This window comes from Anarhichas minor, unplaced genomic scaffold (genome assembly GCF_050575085.1).
Source record: "Anarhichas minor isolate MPS153535 unplaced genomic scaffold, ASM5057508v1 ptg000013l, whole genome shotgun sequence".
Taxonomy (NCBI): Eukaryota; Metazoa; Chordata; class Actinopteri; order Perciformes; family Anarhichadidae; genus Anarhichas; species Anarhichas minor.
Window position 1 is genome coordinate 1,805,101 of NW_027466459.1, and position 22,400 is coordinate 1,827,500.

The following is a 22,400-nucleotide window of genomic DNA, read 5'->3' on the forward strand; positions in this document are numbered from 1 at the left end:
TTGAGATTGTGGATAATATCTAGAGAAAAAAACAGTCAGTGCCTAGATTTACGAGCGCAGGCAAAACTTTGTACATTGATTACTTTTGTGTCAGTCTAGCCCTAAAGGTATTTTTTAGGGAGGTAATATAATCTGGTTGTGGCTGTGGGCTTGACAACACCAAGGGTCGTGGAGAGTGTTCCAGAATGGAGGGTTAAGGATGTTAAGGTACCTGTTATTGTAGCTTTTTGATTATTCCTGCCTATGTTGAATTTCCTGAACTTTCTTATTCGATTTAAAATGTTCTGCTTTTTGTCTTATGTCTTTTTACTGCGTGTACTGTATATGTGAAAGTGATACAAAAAAAGCAGTTACCAAAGTGCTGCGTACTAATAATGCTGCCAGGTGGTGTGTTATGTCGCCAGAAATCTTCTTTAGAACAAACACATAACAGATGGGCAAGAAAAACAAAAAGAAGTTTAGTGATTCTCATGGCTCTCTCTGCATATATTCATAAACAATATTTAAAGCTTTTTATTGGTTATATTTATGGATTTTCTCATTACCCAAAAATTACGACTGTAGGCCTTTTAATAAACAAAAGAAATATATATATTCAAATGCATTTACTTACTTGGCCACAGGAACAAATGGAAACGATATTCTATCTTATGTTATGTTGTGCATAATGTATGTATTTATACAGTTCACTACTGGGTCAGTATTACACTGGAGTGTTCTAGTTTTGTTACACATTTTTTTTAAATTGTCTATCACTCTGGACACAAGGTCAAAGCTCTCCTTCAACAAATTTGAATTTAAGTTGACAGGAAGACAATCTCACCAAAACTCTTGTTTTTGTCTTGAGTCTTGCTTCAGTAGCTTTGGTTTTCATTTTGATACAGCCAGCTTTCTCCCCCTCAAACTACAAAAGATGGATGGTTATTGATTTGGAATTGTTCCACAGATGACAGATTACCTCTGTATACTTTGACACATCTTATCAAATCTGTTGTTTTGTCTGTAAAGCAGATGAAATGAGTTAGTGAAGATGACTTGAGTATTGACTTCTCCTGACGACAAACACAACGTCATTTCTAATATTTTGTTGCATTTATTTTTATCATCTCTTATACCTTTCATTTGTTCTGTTTATTTGCTGCGGCAATGATTATATTCTTGTTTATCAAACAGGGGTTATTAAAGTTTGATCTAATCAATTCATTTAGTCGACATAGTCACATACTTCTTTCTTACTTGCTCTCTGAATGCATGTATATTTATATTTGCAGAAATGCAAATGGAGATATACAGTACATGGAGATATATGTGGTGTATGGCTCTTGGTGACCTCTTGGTCACCAAGAGCCATACACTACAAACATACAACACAGCCATACAACACAAACAAAAATGTTGTTCCACTTCAGTGTCATTAATAGAGCATTAGTGGGTGGTTTAACATTTTAAATGGTTTTCGATCTCTCATCGATTACCATGCATGTGTACTTTTCTTTGAGCAGCTCGGACAGGCATCATGCTGAGGAGACAGAATACAAAGAACAGGAAAGTAGAAAGGTGCAGTCAGTAGAGTGCAGATATCCACCAGGTGTGTCTCCAACGAATACTGCTTGTGTGACTGAATTGATAGAACTCACAACTAGCTCAGGCCATACATAATAATAATAATAATAATAAAATGTATTTATAGAGCGCTTTTCACAGACAAAAAAAATCACAAAGTGCTTTAACAGAGCAGAAATTTAAAAGCATCAAAAACACAATGTGACCATAGGGTCAATAAATTACATACACAGAGAAAAAATAAAAATAAATTAAAAATTAAAACATATTTTAAGAGCAGGTCTAGGACATGGGTTTTTACTCAAACGCCAGCCTAAAAAGGTGGGTTTTGAGCTGTTTTTTAAAAGTATTCACAGAATCTGCGAGGCGTACATCAGGTGGCAGGTCGTCATTGATCTCTGCTGGCCTATCACATTCTAGGCAGACTGAACCGGACCTGTTATCGTGGGGCCTACCTTGAATGGCAGACTGTCTCCTCGACCCACAGTTTTGGTCTATTTCGGCCACAAGTACAAATGTTGGCTTCACAAGAAACACCTCACCGTCCACTTTGGTTCTCCATTTAGAACAACAACCAAAGGAGTCCTCTAAATGCATTCCCTCCTTAATGGGAAGAGGGTTAAGTGGTGAGATCAGGATGACACCACAGCAAGCCAGACATGAAAATACCTTTGATTTGACAAAATGTATTATTTGGGTTTGGATGAGTTCGGGTGGCCTCGTCTGCATATGTTCAGGTTTAAGCGATGCAAGTTATAACTAAAACAACAACATGATAAAATTAAAGGTAATACTGGTGGCCCCAAACTGGCCAACACAAACATGGTTTACGGACCTGAAGTCTCTTTTGTCAGAGAGGCCACGGCCCCTGTCGTTGCGCCATAACGTAGAGGTAATCCAAAAAGCCAGAGCCCCCTCCACCAGAACTCTTAACTTATACAAGTGGAAAGTCTTTGAGCTCTGGTACGCTGAACAGGTTAATGACCCATTTCCCTGCAATATGAGTGTTACTTTATGCTTCCTGCACAGCCTAGCTGTCTGTATTGTTATACTACAGCAGCCTGGTGTGGTTTTCAGGCGATTTAATGAAGGTAAACACAGTGAACGGCCATGCGTAATGGCTCTGCACTCTAGCGTGGAACCGCTACCTTCTGATGCTGCACGGATTTTATGCACTGAAGAAGAAGCTTTTCATACAGTATAAAGCATCTCTTTTCATACAGTAAAATTCACTTCCTGAATATCTTGCCCAAAACTGGTTTCATTGCACTGATCGCTAATTGGTCATGGAACCCCATGGGCCACCCTACACCTTTGTGATGTTTTATAACCTTGATATGAGAGGTTGTAGGTCTATAGTAGCTCATTCAGTGTTAATGCTGCCAGACGTTAGATGCTATGTTTTGCCATATTTATATTGTTAATGTCATAGTATTCAGTGAGCTATATAGGTACTTTTTATTATTTACTGAGGTCAGGCCATGTAAATCTGTCCAATCATTCCCACAGCAGCCTGCTATCCTTTTTTAGTTAGAGGATAATTATCCTTTGAAGAGTTTGTAGGGTTGATGAAGACATATGATGCAACATGCAGCAAGCCAGTATAAAATGCTAATGTGGAAAAGTGCATTTTATCATAAACATACACTTAGACCTCCTACGTAATTAAAACATCCTTAATCAAGCTTCTTTTCGACATCCCTCCCCAAACAAGTAGTGCCGCTCCAATCCCCAAACTGAACATGAAGTGAGGACACATGTCCCTCAGCCACAGTGAAGCTCTAAAAAACAAACATGTTTGTTTTAGTAATTTGTTGGACTGTTTCATACTGTGAGTTTGTTGACATAAGATTCGGATCCATCAGGCCTATAAAGAGTCAGGCAGCTGGTTGGTTTCAATCTTTGAATTCACTTTTGTAATCAGAGAGACTAGGCCTTGGATGGCTGTGGTCCCCTCTATCATTAGCTACTGTTACCACTTTCAACCATGCCTCTTTTCTGCTGACACACTTTTCAAGCTCTAAGCTACATTTCTACACACCGATATCTGCAGATATCAGTTCTAAGTATGTCACCATTAGAACTGTTCTATCAATGGACTCTATTCACTCTCTGTTTATCAAAGTGAGGCGCACAGGAGGAGGAGCTCCATCAAGATATTTTGCTTTAGGATCTGTTCAGATATATAGTAGGAATTGATTTAATTTATGAAGGAGCTTCAAATGGCTGAACACTGTTTTCTGTATGACCCTGAAGGCAGACACTGTGCCAGGGAAGATGCAGTAATCAAGAAGGCAACCATAAAGTAGATATTGGTAACACAGTCTGTCAGTCGGTCCACCACTTTAGTCCAGACTGAAATATCTCAACTATTAGAGAGGTTGCCATGAGACTCTGAAACCTGACTTTGACCTGCTGGGGGTGATAGAGGAAAGGTTTTGACGGAGCTTCTAATTTTGTAATAAATGGATTGGCACTCAATGTTGTATAACCCATCATGTTCTCAAAACAATACATTTTACAGTTAACTGTCTCAACACCTGCTGCAGTTTGTACTTGGCTTTGTTCTAAATTGCAAATGTTAGCATGTGTCGCAGGTCCCGGGCATCCAACCACATAAGCATTTATTCTGATAAAAAAATGTAATGAGCAGACAGGCTGCTGCTGCATTGACTCCTCGTCACCTCTTCTTTTCCAACATTAACAATATAAAAATACATTAACTCCCTTACATTACTGTATGCAATTTCAAGCTTTAACCAGGTATTACCAAGTGTAAAACAAACATACATATTTAACAATTTAACTTAATGTGCAATATCATTATGTTTTCTGGAGCCCTTGAGTTTTCAATAACAAGTAAGGAGCCGGTATACAAAGTCATTGAAGCAAACTTTTTAACTCCTCATGATGGGGGACCTACGTATGTCGTAGGTCGCTGGACACAGTTCAGAGACACAAAACTGAATAAAACACAACTCTAAACTTACTTCCAAGCCCTCTGAAATGCCTAAAAATATTCTTACACACAATTATTATGTGTTTTTCGTGCTTATACATGACACTAACCTGATGAAAATAATGAATGATGAGAGAGCCAACAAGAGCATAAAGCAGAGTTCCGATCAGCCAACAGGTATTGTTCCATCTTAAAATGCCATAATACCAAAAGAGGCAGTGAATTGAACCAGTGTTTGTTGAATACTGGCAAGTAGGTTTGGAGTATTTATATGTGCAGCAGAAACTCAGTTGTGTCATTTTCAGATTTAACTCTTCGCTACATTTTTGCAGGAAAAAAACAAAAGGACAGAGGCAGATTAAGAGACTTATTCAATAATTATTAATAAAGATTACAACACTGCTGTTTCAGCCTAAATGCACTTTGCTCAATTTCCTAAAACTTTAAATAATACATACATGTTTTATGCCTCTGCATAAAACATGTATGTATTATTATGTTAATCTGTCCGTCTCTCCTATTCTTGTGAATGCGATATCTGAATGGATTTTCTTTTTTTGAAAGAAATGTCCAGATGGTCTCAAGGGTCAGCTATAACTCAAGGTCATGACCTCATGTCCGTCCCACATTTGTGAAAGCGATATCTCAGGAACTCCTTGAGCAAATTTCTTTAGATTTGGCACAAACATCCACTTGGAGTCAATGATAAACTGAGTAGAATGTAGTGGTCAAAGGTCAAAGTTACTGTGACCTCACAAAACATGTTTTTGACCATAACTTAAGAATGTATATGCTAACTGAGACAATTTCTCATTAATGTCCAATAGAATCAAATGATGAAGTGATGACATTTTGGCCAAATGTGAACTGTAACATGACTGGTTGGCGAAAGCATACAACCATGAGGCTGTAATTATAACTTCCCTTTTCGCTTTTTCCTCCTTTCCCGTTTTAGTAAGATAAGACTTTATTGTCCCGAAGGAAATTTGTCTTGGACACATTCTGCTGTTAAAAAACACAAAAATATCATACTGCATACCTACAGTACATGCACAGACTGCCACCAGCCAACAAATAAATTGTACACTGCCCATCGTACAACACACCTGTTGTACACACCTGGTGTTCTGAATACTCTGTAAAACAATGTCAGAATTCATACAGTGCTTTGGCTGTACTGTATCTGAAAATTGTCCGAATAAAAGGAGGTCTTGTCTCGTCACCTGAACAAAAACTACCGCTGTTCCTTTTCCTGTTGAGAAAACTGTGGAATTGATGTCCTGTCAGGCTGGAATTTAAGCAGCCTACAGAATAATAAATAATGAATATGAAATGCAAATTAAATCTAGCTAAAAGAGACAGACACTGACCAGACACAGAACCACCGACTACTGCACAGACTACTGCTGTATGAAGATCAGGAAAACCTACCAGGCACCTTGTAAAAAAAACAACATGAATCACTGAAAACACTTGTAAAACATATAAGACACATATCGCATAAAATCAAACTCACAAGCATTAACTAGCCTTCAATAGTACACATTCCTGCATTAGTATTGCTACGTCTATACAGTATGTGTACTGCTTTTTGTTGGAATTTCTACTTTGTCAGTTATGCTTTTATCTGCCTCATCCAATGTGCATCGGAATTTATACAAAAAGGTGTTAATCATTGCCTGAGTGCGAGTACATTTCACAATAAAGTCCTCATGTTATCACTGAGTCAGTGTTATGTGTCTGTGCACAATGCTCATTCTACTCCTGCACAAAAGGTTAGCAGTGTAGCAAGGCACACAGTAAGACCAGACCGGACTACTGTAGTATCCATCAATGTTAATATATATATCTCATAACATTTCTGTAGAACGGTCTCCAAAGTATTTAAGCTCACTGCTTTCTTAGAATAGAATAGAATAGAATAGTACTTTATTCATCCCCAAGGGGAAATTTGTCTGTGGCAGCAGCAAACAGGGTTACACAATAAAATAAAAATATTTTAAGTGTGGAAAATGCACAATATATACAATATAATAAAATAAAATAACCGAGCAGGACCTATTAGATTTAAGAAGATAAAGTAATAAAAATGCACAGTATAAACACTAAATAGAATCTTATTAAATTAACTAAGTAGGAAAAAATAAACAAAACAGTAGTGCACAAGATCACCAACAGCAGCAACAACAGTGTAGCATTGTTATAGTCTTGTGTTTGACTTGGCCAGAGGTGATTTATTATACAGTGATATTGCAGAGGGCAGGAATGTTTTCCTGTATCGGTCCTTGTGACAGCGGAGCTGAATTAAAGGTGCTAAATGCGAAAATGAGAGCATATCTATTGCTCTCAAGAGCTCCCAACATGGAGGTGTTTGAGCCGGCGGCTCCAATTCATGTTTTTGTATTAACAATACATCAAATGACTATATCTAACATGAAAGGGTTTATTCAGAGTGACAAACCCACAGAAAAGTATTTAAATACAGAGAACTTTAGCATCTTTTGGCTCATTGTTTTGGTTTTACTGCCCACAGCAGTCAATCCTATTGGTGTCTAGTCTACAACCATACATCATATAAATTGTTTCAAAATTAAAACTGAATTGACACAAATGTTGAATATAAGAAACACTTTTGTAACATTGTGGTGAATCAGAGGGCCCATATTGCACATACAGCAACTGTCTCATCTCTGTGCACAGAACAGACACATACTCAGTTTGTGACATCTTATTGTTGTATGCAAAATTTACAGTTCACTTCAATTTATTAAAACAAAACCGAGGCAGCTAATAACCCCCGACCCCCCCCCCCCCACACACACACACACACACAAACACACACTCCCCAAGATGTTTTCACTGCTCTCCAAAGAAACATTTTAATACTGTGACACCTGTCTCTTCTGTCCTGCCACACTGTAAAATAGTTGTCCAGGCTTAGATATAATAAGTTAACTTTAACTTTACTCGGTTATCAAAAATAAGACTTCTTACTAGTTTTTACTAAGTCAGCATTAATTGCAGGTGGAAAAAAACAATTTACTTATTGTTGTTTGGAGTTAAGCTACCTTCAAACACTCAAGTAACAAACACCGGCTGGGGTCTGAGCATGTGCAGAAGCCAACATTCAGTCCATGTGCGCGCTCGGTGAATCGGCTCAGAAGCTGAGGCAAGAAAGAGAAACCGCTTCGCTTTGGATTTTGGTTAAGTCTCATTTTGTTTTTGAAGAATATTAAGGTAAATTAACAAGCAAGCAGTAACTGTAATGAAAAATGTTTGTTTGACTGCTGCCAACATTAGCTAGCTTGAGCTAACGCTTGCTAATCATTAACTAGCCGACGCTAGCTGACTTAGCTAACACTCACTGCACATTAGCTAAACTTGTTCAGGCATGTTTTGGCTTTTCCGACCACTGCTCCAGGTTCGCCTGAAAACTAGTGATGTGACCTTTCGTGTCGAGGCTTCGAAGCCTGTATCGAGAAATCCAGGACAATTTTTGTGAAGCGCGTATCGAGGCTTGTGTTGATAACGTATGTGGTGATGTTCGAAGCCTCGCGATCCGGCCGTACCTGATTACGTGACTGATTCAGTAAATGGTTCACGGGTCTGACGTGCGATTCGAAATATAAGGGGCAGCGAAACGCAATGGATCCCCCCTCACATTTTGTGTACTTCGGACTTTATTGCGCGTTTGTTTGCAAACTATTCAAGCTTCAGTGGAGGTCCAAAGGTACCTGTGTGAACCAAACATTGGAAGATTGGAGAACCCCCTGGAATATTGGGAAGAACATAAAAATGTGTATCCCAACTTGTATAAACTTGCTGTTGCTTTTCTCTGTACCCCAGCTTCATCTGTGCCCTGTGAAAGGGTGTTTTCTAAAGCAGGAGAAATAATCAAAAAAACAAAACAAAAAAAACGCCTGAAGCCCAGCACTGTGGAATAGTTATTTTTAAATAAAAATGAATAAAATGTTTTACGTGTTATATGTTGTCCCTAGTAAGATAAGGAGTCACAAACCAAGTAACACAAGCACATTCGGCCGTGGCTCAATGGGTAGAGAGAGTTGTCCGGTAACCGCAAGTTGGTTCGATCCTTGGCTGCTACATGTTAAATGCAGAAGTCAAATTTCGTATATGTGTATATGTATATGACAATAAAATCCTAACTTTAACTTTTTTTTTTTTTTTTTTCACATCACAACCCTCTCCCCAATTTGTTTCCACTTTCCCTTTTGACCCCGCCATTGTATCATAAAGACAGACACCATATTAATAAGTTCATAATGTATTGGCATCACAACATCATTCATTAATGTATTCAATTCAATGCTTCACACACCAAAGCCATGGTGTCATTTTATTCACTCTGCCTGTTTTACATGTATTGTCCACTTGATGGCGCAGTAGAGCAACTGAAGCACCATGACGCTTCGGCCCATGAGTGAACCAATTGGATGGAAAGCTTCAATGCTTCATAAAGCTTCATCTCGCCATCACTACTGAAAACCTATTTTAATTGTTTCATAACGAGAGTGGAAAGTCCTACATTTTAAATGTTCTGTTTTCTTCGAGTTGACACAGCCAACGCATTTTGGTTGCAGGTCGCATGACATTTACAACGTGGAAAAGATTAGTTTAACAAAATGAAATGTTTATTTCACATTTTCTTGTACATTTATTATTTTTGTTGTTGTGTTGGCACACTATTGCTAAATTAATACTGAATACTGCTAACTGCTACTTTTGAATTGTTTTATGAATGAGGCCTCAAATATATATTTATGGAAATGGTTTCATATCAACATTATATATATTACTCAAAAACAAGTATTAGCCTGTGATGCCGGAAAAGCATTTATTTAAGGGATTGGTCTCTAAACAACAACATATAAGTACAACTTCCTTTTAGCTTAAACATTCTTTGTCCTTTACAGAACAAGTGCTCACGGCAACTGCCTGAGTGCTCTTGAACAGCTGCTTCGTCAAGCGGGATGCCGGTTCACTAAAGGTGAGATGCCAGGAGCCTATAATTTGGAGGATATTTAAGCTTAAGGAGTTATAATCAGCGATAGAGCAGTTTTTGACAAAGCGTTTACAATGCTACAATTTTATTAGACTTAATAGACTAGCTAGCTGTAGCAAAAGTTTAATTAAAATATTTTTTAGAATCAATACTTTGTCCTGTCTCTCAGCCTGGTGACTAAATACTAAATAGCAGTATGCTATTGATTAAATCTGGCAATTGCAGTGATGTCAACAGTTGTGACGGTGTTTTCGTTTGCAGAATGGTTTTCAAAAATGTCCACATTGGTCCAAGCCGATTTAGTCACTGTATGTTTGTTTTTTCGGTGTGTTCTAGGTGTTTGCAGAGTTTAACTGGATCCACCACAAACCTGCAGAATGACTTTTTGATGCTGTGGACCACTACACACTTTGTCACGATCTTCAAGTCCAAGAAAGGAAGTGTTGAAGAGACATTTGCTGAGTTTGTGAAGCAAATTGTTTCACAGGTGAGTCCGTACTGTCAAACAAACATTCTGGTGACACTTGTTTCATTGTCACATTGACAAACATATTTGTATGTCAGATTTAAATGTTGCATAATCTTGAACTTTTTTTGTTAATTATCCACTTCTAGAAAACAGATGTGATGGAGGCCTCCCTGTTCTACTTGGTGATGACCCCAGTCACTTCTACCACACCTGCTTTGAAAGTTTTCATATTTGCATCTTATCCTAGACATTTGTGGGAAATTGTCATAAGTAGCATATGAATTCTTGAGTTATGGCCAGAAACGTGTGAGGTCAAGGTGACCTTTGACTAGTACAATCTAACAAAGATGGCAAAGAAAATTGAGTGAGAGGAATACTTCAATACTTACTTTCTTTCATGTTCTTTACGGGACAACTGTAAACTGGTCAAAACGGTTTTAGGCCCACTAATGTGGATACAACTGCTAAATGCAAGTGTGTGTGAAAGGAAAACTTTATGGGCAAGGCTGGAATGCAGTGTAAGGAGGACATATGACACAGTGACACTTTACTTTCCTTGTTGTAATGTTGTTTCTGTTTGGTCTTACACAGGATTCTGACAGGGATGATGCCTGGGCACAAGTATCTTTTGGGGTGCTGACGAACATCAGTGAAGATGTCCCTCTCTCATTATTGTTCAAAGGATGTTTGCCGCACTTAAGTTACACGAGTAACATGAACTTGGTTGTTTTAAGACAATCGGTTTGCATAGTTTTACCAAGTAAATGACCTTAGTGTTCAAGTAAATACAACTGATCACATTAGTTAGCCTGACTTAAATAAATGTGTTGCTTGGAATACACACAAACTATATTTCAATTGAAATTATTTAGTTGTTTGAAATAGTAAGTCAAGAGTACATCTTAAGGAAAGTTTCAAGTACTCTTCACTCGTTTTTGTTAGTTACTTAAACTCAAGTGTAAGTGTACTATACTAAAAAAATATTTGTTAGTACAACATACAATACCTATTCAACTATACTTGCATGAAACGAGTACCTTTACTTGTTTTTCTTAAGACAATCGGTTTGCATGCTTTTTTTAAGTAAGGTTAACTAATTAGATTTTACAGTGCAGTCTCTTCAAGCACCATACAAGTGTCATGAAAATGAAAGCTTAAATTTCAGCCCAGTAGCAGTCTCCATGATAGGAAATGGACTATGCTTGATAGATAGTGCAGCTTCAAAATGCCCAATTATGTTTCCGTTAATAGGCTGCTTAGGTTGAAAGCTCTCAGTCATACTTTTTCATGAACCTTGTATTTGCCTATCAACCACCTTATTTCTGAAGGGATGTAAAATAATCTTACACAAAGATATACAGTATTCTTGAAATGTTAGCAAAGCATTGACCTCCAGTCACCACCCGATATAAATTGACTTTTTGTTTCTGACTGGACTTTTTATTTTTGTCTGTCTACATATGAACATGTCTACTTCCATTACAACTCAAACTCATTGTGCTACCCTGGTAAGAGCTCGCTCAGCGCTGAAGAAACTCCACTAGCATGGAGGCCACAGCTAGCCAACATAGTTCTGCTGCCCGCTGGGAAGAAGGCCTGGCTACTTGCCTCGCACCAAAAATCTGCGCTTTATTAACCAGAACTACATCCTTAATGGTCCACATAAGGCCTGTGAACAAAGGACTGGGACAAATAAAGTGAAAAGATTTGTAAAGATAAAGAGTTCTACCTAACCTAGTTTTCCGTCTGCTCTGCAGGATGGGGACATTCAGAATATTTTGGACTACCTTAGGGTGACTGCTGCCTTTTGCATGTACATAACCGATGCTTCATGCAAATCCAATACTTTGTTTTAATAACAGTCATTGCCTTCTTTCCTTTTTGGTGTGTGAATTAATTAATGGATGACATTAAGTCAAAGGCTGTTTAGGGTTCATTGTGACCATGGGCCCTTAATAATGTCTCTCTCAGTTCCTGTGGTGTTTTTGCCGCTCACTATCTCTCTCTTTTGAGAACTCTCATGTCCCTTTGAGTTGCAAAATTAAGAGTTTACAATGTTTAGCAGTCTACCACCTTTTTTTCATGGTGGTTGGTGGCGGGAGGGTCCCACAAGTTGATCTAGTTCTGGAATCCTCTCCTTGTTGGGTGAAATGTTATTTTCGACTTCACTCAACCAAATGTGTTCACCATTTGTAATTTAAGTTTTTTCTTTGGGAAAGTATTCAATAGGCTCCATGTTTCATGTCAAATGTTTGTTATTTTGTTCCATTAATCGCAATGTTCTCATGCTATGAGATATCCTCTATCATGTACAGTCATCTTCACCCTTCTCTCTGGCATCAACCAAAAGTCACTCTCTCACCTCCAACTAGTTCAGAACGCAGCAGCTCGGCTTCTTGCTGGTTTTAACCGACGACATCACACCACCCCAATCCTGGCTTCTCTTCACTGGCTCCCTCTCCGTTTTAGAATTGATTTTACTGATCAGTTTTAAAGCACGTATGGATCTGTCCCCAAAATATATAGAGGAAATGTTGACCCCCTATGAGCCAGCCTTAGATCCTCGGGTGGGGCCCTTCTGGCTGTTCCAAAGTCGAGGCTGAAAATGCTGCAGAGGTGGAGGGGAAGTCCATGGTCCCTGTTACGTGTTGTGTTTTCTCCCCTCCTGCCCTTCCTTTTTTTCTCTCTCCTATCCTAGCAATCAGGCGATTGGATTCCACCTGTGGGGGCCGGTTGTCCTGATTGGTGGGTGGCACCAGCAGCAGGCTGGCCAATCGGTGGAGGGAGAGCCACGGATAAGAACGGGGACTCAGGAGTTCAGCAGGACTTCACTTCATACTGGGTTTATGTCAATTCTGAGAACTAAACTGTTAGTATTTGTGGTGAGAGGTTGCGGACAGCAGGTGAGTCTGGGGTACCCTGTACATTGGCACACACGTAGGATTTTCTGTGTCTAGATACACTAGGTTTATTGGTCGGTGCCTCATCTGTATTTGGGTTTTGGTCGAGCACATTTAGATAAGTTAGAGAAGCCATTTTGTTTGTTGATTTCAGAGGTTAGTTAGTTAGGCCAAGTTCTGTTATCTTTGTTTCAATTGTTTGGCACGACCACACCTGTCCCATCCTCTCCCAATCTTGTGTTGAGACTCGCTCATCTTTATCATCACGTAAGTGAGCATAATAAATATTCTTTGGTACACGAGCTATTTGTTCTTTCATTTGGGTTGTTTTGTGTTAGTCCCTAAATCCTTCCCCTGGACAACAGAGAAGGGACGAAACAGTCCCCTTTAAGTGCAGACGCATCTCCTTTGATTGACTGAAGTTCAGGTTGAGAGCAGAGTTGCTGGTGTTGTGGAACATAGAGGTTGCGATTTTCTTTGACGGTCCTGGCCTGGAAACAGCAGAACACAAAAATATGTGTATGTAAATATGAGGTGTCTTACCACCTAATAACCTCATGATGGCGCCACAGCTACGGTTATTTGTTTCTAGGGGTGTAACATCACGTATTCGTTTTAAACCGTTCGGTACAAGGCTTACAAACCGAACAATAATACTAGTGCATTTGGAAAATGCAGAAGCTTAAATTGTGGTAAATATAACGTTTTCGGTGGAGACACCGGTCTGTCTGTCTGTTTAGTTTCCGGGTCAGCGTCTGACCCCGGAAGCAAAACAAAACACAACTGAGACGCGTATGTTCTGCGAGGCTATGCTAAACTAGCTTAGAAAGGAAAACAACACGCACAATCTCGCGCTACATTCTCCCCGCAGCTGTTCCCTACTGATTCAAACAGGGCTAAGCAATCGCCACACAATCCCCATTTCTCCAGACCATAATTCTTGTTTGTAAAAGAAAACAACCCAAACTGATTCAATTATCCGGACCCTAAACCCACGCAGGACGGTATGCTTCGTAATTAACGGACAATGCATATGGTCAAAATCAATGTAATTAACATAATGACAAGAGCGAACTCGCAAGAACCGTCACATATATTCACAACAAAGCATGACAAAACAATCCAGCAACACTCACACTAAAGAGCAAGGGCCATTCAAATATTATTTACATCAGGGAACAATATCCATAAACGACACGATAGGCAAAATTAACACACTGCAGATATAAAGAAAACAAAAGCAGTTTCACTTACCAAATGCTGTTCTATTTAAATACAAATTTAAGTCCATCCTCCTGTCAGAGTTCAATAACGCGGCTGTGCAGTGCATCCGTGCGTTTGAGTTCCAGCAAGAGGTCCTTTTCAGTATTTCCCTATTCTTCTTAACTTTTTTAATGTGGAGCTCCGTTTCCCTGCAAACTTGTTCGTTGATCTGGAGATCCACTCGGGTCACTCCAAACGTTTTTTAAGAGCACCGTAGCTTGTACTTGTCCCGCAGTACTTTGGTGTCGAGGTCTTGCTCAGGCAGCTCAGGTTACCAAATCCAGCAGGGCTCCATACACCAAGACGCAAATAACAGGCATTCCCAGCAATACAATTTGCATCTCTTCTCCGACCCTGTCAGCAAGGAATACCGTTCATAGTTTGCGGACTGAAAGTGGCGCACAAATCCTTTTCCTGGCTGGGTCAGGGCTGCTAGCTGTGGGGTTGACCGGCCATTTCTTACTATGTCCAGTTTGTCCGGAAATGTCCTTCTTGAGAAAGGCGTTCCCAGTAACTCCGCCACTAAATCAGTTTCTCCTCCTTCTTCCGCCATTTGATGTTAAAAAAACAAAGCTAGGTTAAAAAAAACTAAAAATGCCATAATTTCTTCCATATCTTTCCACTTGAACTCTGACTGCTAACAACCTAAGTTCTGCTAGCAAGCATACGTTTCACTTTAGTCACGTGCTCGCCCACTGACCAATCACAGCACACTCTGCACCTCGCGGCAGAGCTGCACCTGGAGTAATGCTGACGTAGCTATAGGCCGGCTAGCAGGCGCTGACATGTCAAAGAATACGCCCAACATGTCAAACTAAAGATCTGATTGGTTGAACACTATGACAATCAACAATATCGTCCCCATTCACTTAAACTGCACATGGATGCACTTGTGAGTCTGCAGGCCTCGGGCCTCTCTTCTTACCTAGAGACGGAGGTGAAATCTGATTGGATAAAAGCTCTACTTAAAACAAGCTGCACTGGAAGCAGAGCAACTGAGGAAGACAGTAGCTGTGCAATGAGAAAATAAGATAATGGGGAAAATATTTTTATAAATTATAATACATGTGTATTTAAGAACAATTATTAAATTATAAAATAGATATAGCTTTGTGATTCCGTTTAGGCCAGCAGAGAAGGCCTTGCAGGCCCTGACGGCCCACCACTGTTCAGATGGGATAACAATCTGAAGAAGCACACGCTTGGATTTAGATTAGTGTCTTCAGCTCTTTGTGGCAATTGATCAGGAAAGCCATATTCACTGTGGGAGGCCCTCCATGTTGGAGTAGAGGTCATTCTTTCTCTGAGCCATGAAAAATATAGACTTAACTTCTAACTTTGGAGAAGGCATTCTCAAGCTGCTTTGTTTTTGGGAGCTGAGTAATTAGGGCCTGAGCAACCGACAACGTCGGGCCAGCGAAGGTATCAAAAGCTTTTTGATAGCTCTTAGCGTTTACAAGATATGGACCAATAAACTTCTTAGGGGCGGTGCTTAATATCAATACACATAACTTCTTAACCGTTTGTCCTAAAATTACAATATTTGCAGCATATGTGCACATCGCATCCTGTAACATACCCTGAGAATTGTTTTGCATTCAACCACTAGGGGGCGCAACAGTAAACCCGCAAAGTTGTGCTTTTTGTCAGTTTTTGCATTTTTCAGCCTTCGTTCTTTAACAAACTCCTAGAGAATTTATGCGATCTACTTTCGCCAGGATGCTCTTAAGACCTTTGTGATTAAAAGTTATTAAAATCGTGCGCTTTCATCGAAGAACCTTGATGTGGCGTGGCGGCCATTTTGCCTCATTGTTTATGAAAAAATAAGTTATAAGTTGTTATAACTCCAAGGTACATTATCCAATCCGCACAAAACTTCCTATGCATGATGCTACTTCAAGCCTAAACATACTTCAATTGAAAAAAATTCAATAACTCATAGCGCCGCCTACTGGCTAAAGGAAATGTCATATTTTATACTTTTATTTATTCCTCCTAGCCAGGTGACCTTATGAGTCTCAAATTTGGTAAGGATAGCCTTAAGACATTGATGATGCATGATCATGAGCATTGTGCGTTTTCGTTGAACGCTGTTGCCGTGGCGACGCATCGTTCGCCATGAAAAAGGAAGCTGATGGTTTAGTGACTTGGGATGCTCAAAAACTCATGGAACTTTGTACATGTGTCAAAGGTCATTGGAAGAAATATTTGATATGATTTTTTTTAATTGGCCGTTTTAAATTGCCTCTATAGCGCCCCCTACAATATTTCAAAAGAGCAGCCCCAGCGCTACGTTTCAGCTAAATGTATGAAACTTGGGGAGCACATGTATCCTATGGAGACTTAAAAATAAGTCTCTTGTGACCATGCTCTAAACCCTACCGGAAGTCGGCCATTTTCAATTTTGTATGAATTTGTACAATATTTCGACGATGCAGCCCTCTCAGTACGTTTCACCTAGATATATACAATTTTAGATGTATAACATTTGATAAACAGATGTATCACATGTAGACTTACAAAACAGCCCTTGGAGCTCTAAATCTCTAAACCCAACCGGAAGCTAGCCATTTTGAATTTAGTGAAAAAACACATTTTTGCGAACTCCTCCTACATGCTGGGTCCGATTTCTACGAAATTTGATGTGGATCATAACTGGATCTAGATCATCAAAAGTTATTAAAATCTTTTTGATATCTCTTTGCGTTTACAAGATATGGACCAATACACTTCTTAGGGGCGTGGCATAATATCAATACACATAACTTCTCAACCATTTGTCCTAAATTCCCAAAATATTCAGCATATGTGCACATTGCATCCAGTAACATACCCTGAGAATATTTTTGCATTCGACCAATAGGGGGCGCTACAGTAAACCCGCGAAGTTGTGCTTTTTGTCACTATTTGCATTTTTCAGCCTTCGTACTTTAACAAACTCCTACAGAATTATGCGATCTTGAAATTTGGCAAGGATGCTCTTAAGACCTTTGTGATAAAGTTATTAAAATCGAGTGTTTTCGTGGAAAAACCTTGACGTGGCGTGGCGGCCATTTTGCCTCATTGTTTATGAAAAAGGAAGTTGTTATAACTCCAAAGTACATTATCCAATCCGCACAAAACTTCTTATGCATGATGCTAATTCAAGCCTGAACATACTTCAATTGAAAGAAATTCAATAACTCATAGCGCCGCCTGGTAGCTAAAGGAAATGTCTGATGTAACTCAGCTGGACTTGTTCCAAACGGTCCCAAACTTCACATGCTTGTTAACACTCATGGCCTGGGGATGTCTACAAGCATATTTTCCCTAATACTCACAGCGCCACCTGCTGGCGAAAGGAAATCTGCGTTTTTTGACAAACACCATCCGATTTACATGACTTTTACACAATGTGGTTTACATTTGACACAGAGCTACACAATGCATGTTTGCACGTGTTCTGTAGCGCCAGGCAGCGGATACAGGAAGCATCGGACTATTTGCAAAGCATCATTTCCAGCATCAGGCGGTCCACGCGGGATTAAAAACATCTCTTGCAGATGCGGCGTCCGACGGATGCGGACGTTCTCGGACGCGCAGGCCGGAGTCCCGTCGGCAGCCCCGACACGCTGGATGATGCGAGGGCCCGTTCATCGCTGCTCGCAGCTTTAATTTAATTTAACAACACAATTAGAATCATACAACTAACATACAAATAAATCCTTAATTTTTCCTGACCAATGGAGTCAGTGAAGATTAGATGGCTCACTCCCAGGGCACAGACTCTGCCCCAAAAGAGTCTGGTTCCATCTCTTCGCCTTTTCGGCCTCCATCAGGCCGCTGTAATTTAGCCCCGCCTCTTCTTCCTCCACCACTGCCTCAGGCCCAGGTGGCTCACCAGAGGTGGCTTCTGTAGGGTGTCCGTTTCTATAGGGTGTCTGTGCCTGAGGTGGCAACTCACTCTGTCCCACCTCTTCGCACTACTGCTTTTCCTCCTCCTCTACATCCCTCCTGGTGCTGGTGTCTCGTGGCTTTTAGTTATTAAAAAAATAAAGAAATACAAGAAAGAATAATGATTTTCACACTCATCCCTGTGCTGTCTGTATATTTCTCACCTTCCAGCCAGCCTCACTCACTGTTCCAGCTGCCTTTGATGGGCAGCGGAGCTTCCTTGCCAGCCCCTGTGAGCGCTTGCGTTTGCAGGTATACATTTGATTAACTTCCATTTATGATTTATGTCATCTGCATTCCAATCATAGATTGTATATAAGAAGTGGACATAGTCACTGTGAGGTCACCCATTGGTTTTTTGACTGCTTTTTTGAAGCCTTCGCAGAGAGAGAAGTAGAGCCATTTTCTCATAGACTTCTATTTCATCTGACTGTTTTTGCAACTAGAGGAGTTGCCTCCTGCTGGCTTTTAGAAAGTGCCAGTTTAAGGCACTTCCTCATTGGCTTTACTTTGACATTTGATGACTGCATTTACAACATATCGCATGTTCTACAGCAGGGGGGTGGCAAGTAAGTTTGGCCTCGGGTCAATGTTTTCTAATGCCGTGTTCACACCAAACACGGCGCAAATTTTTTGCCCGAGTAGATTACATACAAAGCCAATGCACAGACGCGAATTGCATGACGTGAAATTCGCAAATTTGCCTCATTCGCAACATTCATTCAAAAAATATGCGTGTCACGAAAGCCTATCAGCGTTGAGATGCTCGTCGTGTCATCACTGACGTCCTGCCATGGTTGAATTCGGAAAAAAAAATATATCGTAGCCGTCTGTGTTCACCCAGATCTCTACGATACCTCATATTAGTAGAGACCGGACGAAACTGTGTATAAATTGATGTGTATAAACCATACAAACAATAAAAAAGACCCTGCCGTATTTACGCCTGGATGACGATATGTTGTGTTGATGGAGCTGCTACAATTTTAGCTTAGAATAGCACCGATCGATCCGAGCTCCATTGAGAAAACAAGTATTTTAAAAGTGATTTCTTGTTGTCTTGCGGAGAGAACTAACAAAACATGAATTCAAACTTTGAACAAATCGGCATCATGATGTAGTTATTTCGGCATCCCTTTTTGTCCGTTTATTGCAGTTAAATCACAGCAAAATCTGTATTTTGTGTTCATACAGCTGTAGTAAACCAGCCGATGTGTGGCTTCTAGACACAGTGAATACAGCTCGATGAAATACACGGAGCTCCTCCAGATGATGTTATGAACCCAGACAAGACGGCGTTTAGTTTCCCGGGATATCTGGGACTTCCACAACAAGTACAAAGCAGAAATAGTGGTTATTTCTTCCGTGGTTGATGGTGGAAATAAATGGCTAAATTGATAATGGCTTCCATGAAGATAAGCCACGCCTCCTCTCCGGGGTGTCTAGCGCCAAAAAAGCAAATGATGCAAATAACCACTAATGGTCCAGCGAGTAATGCGGCGCAAAATTTTGCTTTGCGTTTGGTGTGAACGCACCTTAAGCCATTAGAAGGCGGATCTAAACTTAATCAATAGCTAATTTAAGAAATCACTTGGAAATCAGGACTGTTACAGAATATCTTGTTGTACCCTGTTGTTGTGTAGGACAGACCGAAACAAAAAGAGCCATAGTTGTGTGTCCGTATTATTTTTTGCTGCATTAAGGAATACAATAGTAGTGACACATATCAGGCATCTTTAATCACCAACTTTCAACACTGACTGCCTCATAAGACATGCATATGTGTGGAAACAATTTTGCCTTTTTGGATGGATTAAAGTTACAGATCCGTTGGAGATTTACATTATGATGCAATGTATTAATGTTGATATGAAACACAAATTAACAGGCAAATGTTAAAATGGCACTTCATATCAAAAACGTTGCTGACCTGAGTTAAATATAGGAGCGGTCAGTCCGAATTCCAGGTTTCTCAATTTCTAAATAGTGTTGTGTGGCTCGTGCTGTGACTTCAAACCAACCTGGCATTTGTTTCTTTTGATAGTTTGCTGAGAAGAAGCTTCTTTTCTATCTGCCACCTGTTCTTCAATAACAAACTTTACTGGGACTGAATGCCAGAAAACTTTCAGAGAACAATCTAAAAAACACAAAGTCAATGGAACCCCAACGGTATTTGTTGTGCTTCAATATTGAGTGACCCTTCACCGATCCGTTCCATAAGTCAGTGTGAGTGTGATCAGAGGGCTGAGGAACGAGTTCTGTATGCTGCAGTATTGGTTGAAGGCGTGTGGTAGAGAGTTTTAGCGTTCTGTCAGTCCGTCAGCGGTAAATTGTTAGTGACTGTGGTGTGATAGCCAATGACAGCCCGCTAAGTCTCTCCACAAATGGACCGACTGCTGCTTTACTGTGGTTGTTGCATTCTTAGCTGGCAGGGGAGTGAGTAATGCATTCTGACACATATGCCAAGGGACAACTAAAACGAGAGGAGTCAAACACACATGCATAGACATTATATTTCTGCGTGTGTGTGTATGTTAAACAGATGGGAGAGAACACAAAGGAGCTAATTGAAGCTGAAGTGAATAATTGAGGAGCCCTGAGTCAGTATGATTAATTTAGTTCAATCTCGGTTATTAGATTTGAGAGAAATTGTGCCCATGATAGAGGTGCAGTTCAGTTAAAACACAATTCAATGGTGATGTGGCTTTCAATGGTGATGTGGCTTTCAATGGTTAACAATGCAGTAAAGCAGGTGTAAGCCCGAGGCCCACAATTAGAACAATGCTGAACTACTTTTTTTGTGCTATTTTATAAATGTGAAGACAAATGAATGACATATGGCTGATTCATATTTTAAAAGAGCATTTGAGCATTTTATTCTAGTCTTCATATAAAGATTGATCACAACTCATTCGATTTGCTGCCATGTTCTGTTTGACATCATCTGGCATTTTATCCAGCGGCTCACTTTGGACTCAGGGCCCCTCGAGCAGTTTAATTAAAACATGGTTTTACATAATTTACATCCATTTTTTTGTCAGCCAATAGATGTTCATGTTTGTTTAATATGAGAAAAGTATCAATCTGAATAGAAAAAAAGCAAGACTAAGTCTCTACAGCTTTGTTTGCATCTCAGTGAGACTGTACTTAGACACTGTAATGCTTTATGCTAAATATTAACATCTGAATGATACATTTTTTATTTTGAATCCCTTATTAGTCCCGCAGTGGGGAAATGTGTTCTCTGCATTTGACCCATCCCTGTATATAAGGAGCAGTGGGCTGCTGAGAAGCGCCCGGGGAGCGGTTAGGGGTTCAGTGTCTTGCTCAGGGACACTTCGGCACAGGACTCGTAGCAGCCAAGGATCGAACCGCCGACCTTGCGGTTGCCGGATGACCCTCCCTACCCATTGAGACCCGGACATGCACATCATTTCACCATATTATCTGTAGCTTTTTAAAAAAATGTTTGTCTTGTTTTGTATTTCTTGTCCTGAAAAAAAAAGGCAATAAGGTTAAAGAGTGAACCGTCTCATTTACCACACTGTCTCAATATAGATTGAACAAATGAATGAATGCTCACAATGATAATGCTAGTATGCTGATATTTAGCAGTATGATCTTTAACATGGTCACCATCTTAATTTGGCTTTGTTAGCATTTACTATATTAGCACTAAACAATAAATACAGCTGAGGCTGACGGCAATGCCATGAGTTCTGCAGGTATTTGGTCATAAACCAAATGATTGAACAAATAAAAATATTTAACCTGATGATTCATAACAACCATCCATTAGCTGTGGATATATTTCAGTCTGGACGAACCAACTGACCGATCGACATTGCCATCCTTAGAGCCATGCAATAACAATGGATGTATTCGGCAGCATGCATACATCTGGTTCATTAATCTCAGATTAAGAGACAGGTTAAACGATCCATCTAATTTTCTGCTAAATCTGACCTAGTGGGACACAATGTTCTATACCATGTGGAGGCTGTTTAAATCGTGTTGGCAAAGGTCTTAATGAAGTCAGTTAACAGTTTTATTGATATAAATCAAGGAATAAATAAACTATAAAAACTTGACAGTTGTAGTATTTATACCATTTTGTTTCTGTCCACTCTCCTCTGAGACACTCCTGTATCGTATACAATACACATTCAACAGGAACACTGATGGAAATAAACACTAGTTTCAGTGAGCAGTCTAACCAGGCCGTAATCTAAAGCAACTGAATGAATAGGCCTGTGTCAACCTGAATCATGATCACAATCTACAGTTCTA

General features: G+C 39.8%; 1 pseudogene; it reads left to right on the top strand.

Annotated features, from left to right (window-relative positions):
* The window catches only part of LOC142948810 (general transcription factor II-I repeat domain-containing protein 2A-like), a 53,521-nt pseudogene that overhangs the window by 1,100 nt on the left and 30,021 nt on the right, over positions 1-22,400 (top strand).